The sequence below is a fragment of the Ammospiza nelsoni genome, chromosome 3 (assembly GCF_027579445.1).
Source record: "Ammospiza nelsoni isolate bAmmNel1 chromosome 3, bAmmNel1.pri, whole genome shotgun sequence".
NCBI lineage: Eukaryota > Metazoa > Chordata > Aves > Passeriformes > Passerellidae > Ammospiza > Ammospiza nelsoni.
Genome location: NC_080635.1, coordinates 50,791,452 through 50,798,321, shown reverse-complemented (window position 1 = coordinate 50,798,321; position 6,870 = coordinate 50,791,452).

Below are 6,870 nucleotides of genomic sequence, written 5' to 3'. Positions count from 1 at the left end.
AGTGTCTGTATCTTCCCCAAAGAGTCAGGGGAGGGTGTGTGCGTGCTTGCCAACAAACTTCAAGCTGGACCAGCCAGTGAGTAAGGGGGCCTCAGGCTGGGGCATCACGCTGTCAGGGAGTCAGTGCTGCCATGCCTGAATGCCTTGTGAACAAGGGGTGGCTGTGGAATGAGATGTGAGTGCATGGGTGTTTGCAGTGAGCCTCCATCCGAACTAACCAGCAACTGGGACACCTGTGGGGGAGGCAAGGGAGGGTTGGATGCAGGCAAGTGACCATCAGAGGGGTCATGCTGGTGCCTAGGGGATCCCTGAATGCATGTGTGCTTATGCATCGGGGAGTGTGATGTGTACGCCTGCACCAGTGACTTTCTGCCTCTGCCAGTCCAAGCAGAGGGGACTCAACTGTCTCTGTTCCATGTCAGCTGTTGAAGGCAGTACCTTACCTGGAGGAGGTGGCCACTCAACATCACTTGACACCTTGCTTCTGTTCTAGACAGCTGAAGGAATTAGTGATTTGTGCATCTGACTTGTGTTTTTTTCCATGCTCCTCTTCCCTTTTTACTCTGCAGATGATTATAAGAGACAGTAAATTACTCCAATTAGGATCATCAGGCCAAGAATAATTGCTTTTCTACAACCTATTCTGTATGCTTGTGAACCTTCATGTGTGTCTGCAAAAGCATGTACCTGCATACTGAACATTTCTACTGGAACAAGAAAGGTGCATTTCTTATCAAAGACACCAGAAAAGTATTTTTTTTCCTGGTAGACTTCCACAAAAAAATGCCTTTGATGAGAACAAAGACCTGCGTATGATTTTCTGATGTGGTTGTGGATAGTTTTTTCTTACTCATTCACTGTGTAGGTTCAAATTTGCCAAAATGTCAGTGTCCAGTTTTCCTTCGGGAAGAGGATGGTCAGGGAACCGAATTGTGAAATGGTCCATGTTTCTGAACAAACTGCTGCGGTCAGTAGCTCTCCAACATGGTTCAAGGCTGTTGTTCAATTTATAGAAAGCTTTTTCTCCCAAATAAAACACATTGGAATGCAAAAGTTGCAGTTTAACCTAACACATCCTTGTGGTATTATAGCTACAGTATGCACACACACCTCTGTGGTGTCTGGTTCCTATTCTCTCTCCTGTAAAACTGATTATTAACTCTGTGACTGAACATCAATAGTTTAGAGAAAAATCAATAAAAAAACTGCACCTGTGTAGTCTGTACAAAACATACCTGCATGGCCCTGCCAGCTTTACACATTTTAGAGGAGAGATTTTATCTTTGCACATCATTTCAGAGATGCTCTTGTTGTTTCAAAATGGGTTCTTTCACCTGGTTGCAAGAGGCTGATCCCCACACAGGCTGAGGTGTTTGATATATTTACAGCTCTGCACAGAGAGCGGTGCTGGGTGGCAAATCCACAAAATCAGCACACTGACTTTCAAAAATTTTCACTATTTATTGCATTTTAGCAAACAAAGACATTAATGTTCATTGGCTACAAGTTACCTAGTTCTCTTATTAATTAATATTCTATCTTAATTGGTTGAATGATTTCTTTGCTTCTTATGCTAATTAGTGGATATAGTCAGTCCTTCTCTTCTTCTGAGTCGGTGGGTTTCTTTGGTCAGCGGTTCATGAGTTGGTGGTCATGATGTCTCCCTGCCAGAACTGCTTTTTACCCAGCTGGAGAGGAGTCAGCACAGTTGCCAAGTTGGCTCTGTTAGTTTATTCCTTGTTTTGTGAGATTGTAACGACCCACCCTTAGGAGTTCTGCCAAATGTCTCTGTGGCCTGTAAATCTGTATTCCTTGTGTCCAGTATCAGTTGTATATCCTTCTTCCCAAGCTTTGTTACTCTCCGCCTAGGACTGAGATCACTGAAGCATGTCAAGCCCTAAACTTTAATGAAACAATTCTACCAACAAGCAATTTATCTTTCAAAAACCTAGACACCACTCCATTTCCTGACACGTGCGTGATGTTTAACTCCTCCTTATATGGCTCTCCTCCCAATAACAGAAAACCACTACAAATTTTGTGCTGTTCTTCAGCAAAGCCAAAAACAACTGTAGAAAAGTTTAGGAAAGTCTTTTTCTCAGGAAAAATCAGAAAAACAAAATCACAAATACTACTAACGGCTTGGTTAGCTGCCTGTTTGTTGAGTAGCAATTATATTCTACTTATGTTCTACAGTGCCCTGTGTAAGTTTGTTACAGATCAGTCTCAGGCACAATTCCACAATCCAAACCATTCTTGACAATTTTCCTTTTAACAAGTGACTTCTTATTTGATGTAATGAGACATGCCATCCCTTTATTGATCTTACTATGTCAGAATTGTGCCAGTCTGTGTGCAGCTCTGCAGGGCATTTTGTTTCAGTATGCTTACACATGTCCAGTAGAAATCAGAAAGATTTCTCATTAAATCAAGTGCTCTTCTTTTTTTTCTTTACCAGGTTTTATTTCTCTTTTGGCACTATTTCAAAGTATCGTCAGAAGAACTTTTTTCTTTTATGGCGATGTAGTTTGCTTTTTGTCTACAACTTTAAAAATGAAAGGCTTGGAGGATGTCAATAATACACTTTACAAGAAAAACAAGCTCTAAAATACAATACTCTTAGCAACTAATATTTACACACATTCTTCAGTTCACTAGTAATCTACAGAGATTACCAGAACCCTTTTCTGGCAAAATAGTCTTTAATAACTATTCTTTAATAATTATTTATAATATAAACAAACTTTATTACACCTAACTAGATTTTTATTCCCATTAATTTTAGTCTGAAGCTGTTCCAAGGTGTAATCTCATGAAAATCAGAAACTTTCTTGTAATTTTTAGCCTTAATTCAGTCAGGAACATTCTGTATTTCGTGATTATGTTTAAACTTTACTTTTTAGTTTAAAAACTATGAACATATTTGCAGAGAGGAGATGTTTCTGTTTTAGCTCTTTCTTTTACTGGACTAGACAAAATAAGCACTTTTAGCCTCTCGTCAGAATACCCATTTTCAACTGTTGATCAGAATAGCTCCTTTCAGTCCCTTTTCCTGACTGCAACATCCTTTTGGCACAGACATGGACAGTCCAGTGCACTGCTGCAGAAAATATCTACTTCCTCAAGTGCCGGAGTTGCTGTTTCCCTCTCTACTGGATTCAACACATTTATAATTTATTAGCCTGCTGCTAATAAATAAACAGTATCTGATAACATTTTTCATAGTCTATTAATTATCTCACAGTTCAACTGCAGCAAGTCTCCCAACACAATAAATCATTGGATAGAATAAAGACCAGGTGTCTGTTCTGGCTTCAGCTGAAGTGACAGTTTGCTGACCCACCACTAATTTATCAAATATCCTTTTGTTATTTTTAAACAACAGAAGCATAAGCCAAACAAATTACATCTAATAAATGGCCAAGGTAACAAAAAAAAAAATGTTGATAAATTTGGAAAGGTAGGCGTCTTTGTAAGTCTCTGCCATCTGAGTTTTCTCCAAGACGATCTCTTATGTTCCTGGAAAAGCCCAACCATGCCCTGATTAGGAATAATCCCTTTCCCTGCGGGATCCTGAACTGATCCCTACTCCATCTCAACTTCACCCAAGGGTAACAGCTTAACATTGTGCTCAAATGAGTAACTGAAGATCCTTATTTTCCTCTTCCTGTTCCTATTCAACTGCAGGACACCTATTGCAATGGTTGCCTAATTCTCTTTGGGTGCTTGTGGAAAAGAATGAAAGCTTGGCTGGTATCAGTACACACAATGGCACTTTAATTTATTGCTTCATCTATTTGACTTCACCTCCTACCTCTGTGACTCATTCCAGTTACTGCTTATTTGGCCTCCTCCCTTTCCAGATCACAGAGCTTGCTTCAACAAACACCTATTCACATAACAAAACTTTCCATGAACAGCAGAATGAATGAAGCCTGCTTTCCTAGGGATTGATGTTGCTGATTCCCAAGCTCCATGCTCACACTGTGTGCTCCAGGATACCTTCACTATGCAAAACCAGCACTTGAAGTGGCCAGTGTGAGTCAGATACCTCCTGTTTGGCTCAGCACTCTACAGCCGTTGCACAGTTAGTCAGATATCAAGGTCTTATGGTGGTTGCCAAGGAGAATGTATTGCATTCCTTTGTCTAACTGGAAAATCTTTTAAAAAATACTTTAAAATTAAAATAAAGGGAGCTCCAATGGAGTTTTCTGTTTCCTGGAACCGTGAATTTAGAAAGAATGGATAGCCAAGGAAAATAAAACTGGGCATGCATTTGAAATGACTGCTGAAGAGTTAGGGACAATGCTCCTGGCAGATCAAATGTGTATTTTTACTGTATTGTAAAAATACACACGTACACATGTACACAGTATTTTTACTGTAAGCATACATGAGAAGATTACTAAACTTCCCAACAGATTAATGGGATGATTAGAAGGGAAATGATCACAGATGAGCACTTTTAAATTTTATTTCTTTTGGGGCTGTGTATGTGTTTAATTGCTTTTACCTTTGGAGGGCGAGCACAGCTAGTGCTTTTAATTACTACGGGAAGTTCTCTGTGTCTGTGATTTCTCTTTAAGATAGCATTTAAAGAAAATGCGGTGCTATGACTTTGATATTGAATCAAAGCAGCAGGCATTTCAGTCTAAGTGAGGTGAAAATCCTGTACCTACTTCTTCAAGGACGGCAAAACTTCATGGAGGGCTACTACTGCACGTGCAAGTGAAGGCACAGTAACCCTGTGACACAACTAAGGGATAGCTAAGAAAACAAATAAGCAAACAAACAAGCATGCAAAAAGGCTGTGAAAATCTGTCCCATGATGTGTGAACTTGTTTATCTTGTCAGGACCTTTACTGGCAGAGAGGCACATGACAAACACTTGGGCTGAGAGTGTGAAGAGCAAAGGAGGAAGTTACAAGATAGTTTACATATTAGCCAATTTTCTTTTTTCCCCAATGTGTAACAGTTCAAGACAAGGATAAATTTGAGCAAGTTGGCAATGTTTTGGTGGTGATAGACTACATTGACTGCACAGTTAAGAACACCCACTGCCAGGAGCTGTGTACATGGTTCTGGGGGCACAGGCAGTGGGTACACCAGGAACAGCTCTCATAAGTGGAATCATATTTACTTTCTCCATACACAGCTGGCTTAATTTTTACTCATTGATTTCCCTTTTCATGTTTTATCCAGTCTCTGAAGTATTTTCATAAAACACCCACAACCTTATCAAGCTCTGTTTATGTGACAGCCGCCTTAGGTACACTGGCAGCCTTTGATACAAGTGTCAGAACACCTGAACTCTATCCAGGGCTGGTGATGCCTTGTTCTTACTTAGTTTTGTGTAAAATATAATTTCAATCACAAAATCATGTAGGTTGGGAAAAACTGTTACCATCACCAAATCCAGCTGTTATTGAAATATTGCTAAGTCCATCACTAAACCCTGTCTCTAAATGTGACATATGCGCTTCTTTTATCCAGGGATAGTGACTCAACCACTTCCCTGGGAAGCCGTGTTCTAATGTTTGGCAACTGCAATGATGTAGAATTCTTTCCTAATATCTAATCCAAACTTCCTGTGCCACAATGTGAGGCCGTTTTCTTCTCATCCTGTCATTTTGTGCCAGAAAATACCATGCAAGCATGACCTAATTCAGGCAGTTGAAATCCATGTGCCAGTGAGTGCTCAGTACTTGAGTAAAGGCAGTTCAGTGCTTGCTGGTTGTAAAAAGCTTGCTGTTGCATTAAGCACAAAAGTCAGTCAATGAGAATTGTTTGCTACACAGTCAGTGTAGTTTCATAATCAATTTTCTTTAACCTTAGCACAGCTGGGAGGAGATAGCTCTGTACCCCACACTGATCCTACACTCCACAGCACCACTTCATCATCTCTGGGAACACCTGATTTCTGAGGCTGTAACAGTGAGGCGCTTTCCTCAGCCTCCATTGCTAGCTTGTGACCTCCTCTCTCCTTGCTACTCATTCCCTCCCACAAAGCAAATTGTGCTGTCTTCTGAGTTTTTCCAGTGTGGATATTACATGGCAAGAAAATCAATTTCTCCACACCTTTCCCTAGGGAGTGAACTAATGCTTGGGACAGGAAATAAAGATGAGAGAGCAGCTGAACTGTTTCAAAGAGAGGTACAGGAAAGGGGAAGCATAATGGCTCTGACAAGTAGCTCTGTTTCCTTCTTCCTGTCTCCTTGAAAGCCTGAGAAAACGTGTGGATGCCAAGGATCCACCAAGGTGCCTCCGTTTTAGGTCTGAAAAAAGCACAATTTGCAAAATCACTGACAGGAGCTTATATAGCTGCTACATCCTCATCACAGCTGCAGAGGCATGTAACAGAGGAGGGTTCTTCGGTGTCCTTCTACTCATCTGGCCCAGGGTGGCCTTGACTTTGAAAGGTTAAGGCACACAATCACCTGGCATTGGGACACTGGATGGGATACACAGGAACAGCAAGATGGCAAAAATTGCAGCCTCCATCTCGCTCAGCAAACTTCAATTTTTTGCACATACATTTAGGTTATTTCCAAGAAAGAATAAAGCCTGCCAGTGTAAGTTAGGATTCCTCTACGTGTATGAGCTCAGTGTGCTTTTTCTGGAACACTCTGCAGAGTGAACACCTCGTGTTTTTTAAGAAATGGGGAGCGAGCACAAGTCGCAACATGTCGAGCTGGACGGTGCTTTCCAGGCGGCTGGGGCTGGCAGGTATAGCCCAGCAGCAGCACTTTAAACAGAGCATTGACAAACCCAGCAAAGGCATATCGGAGCACAACATCTTCCTCGTTGCCGGGCCCGGGACCGCCGCAGCCGCCAACGCACCTTCCGTGGCTCCCCCGGGTCCCCTCCTCC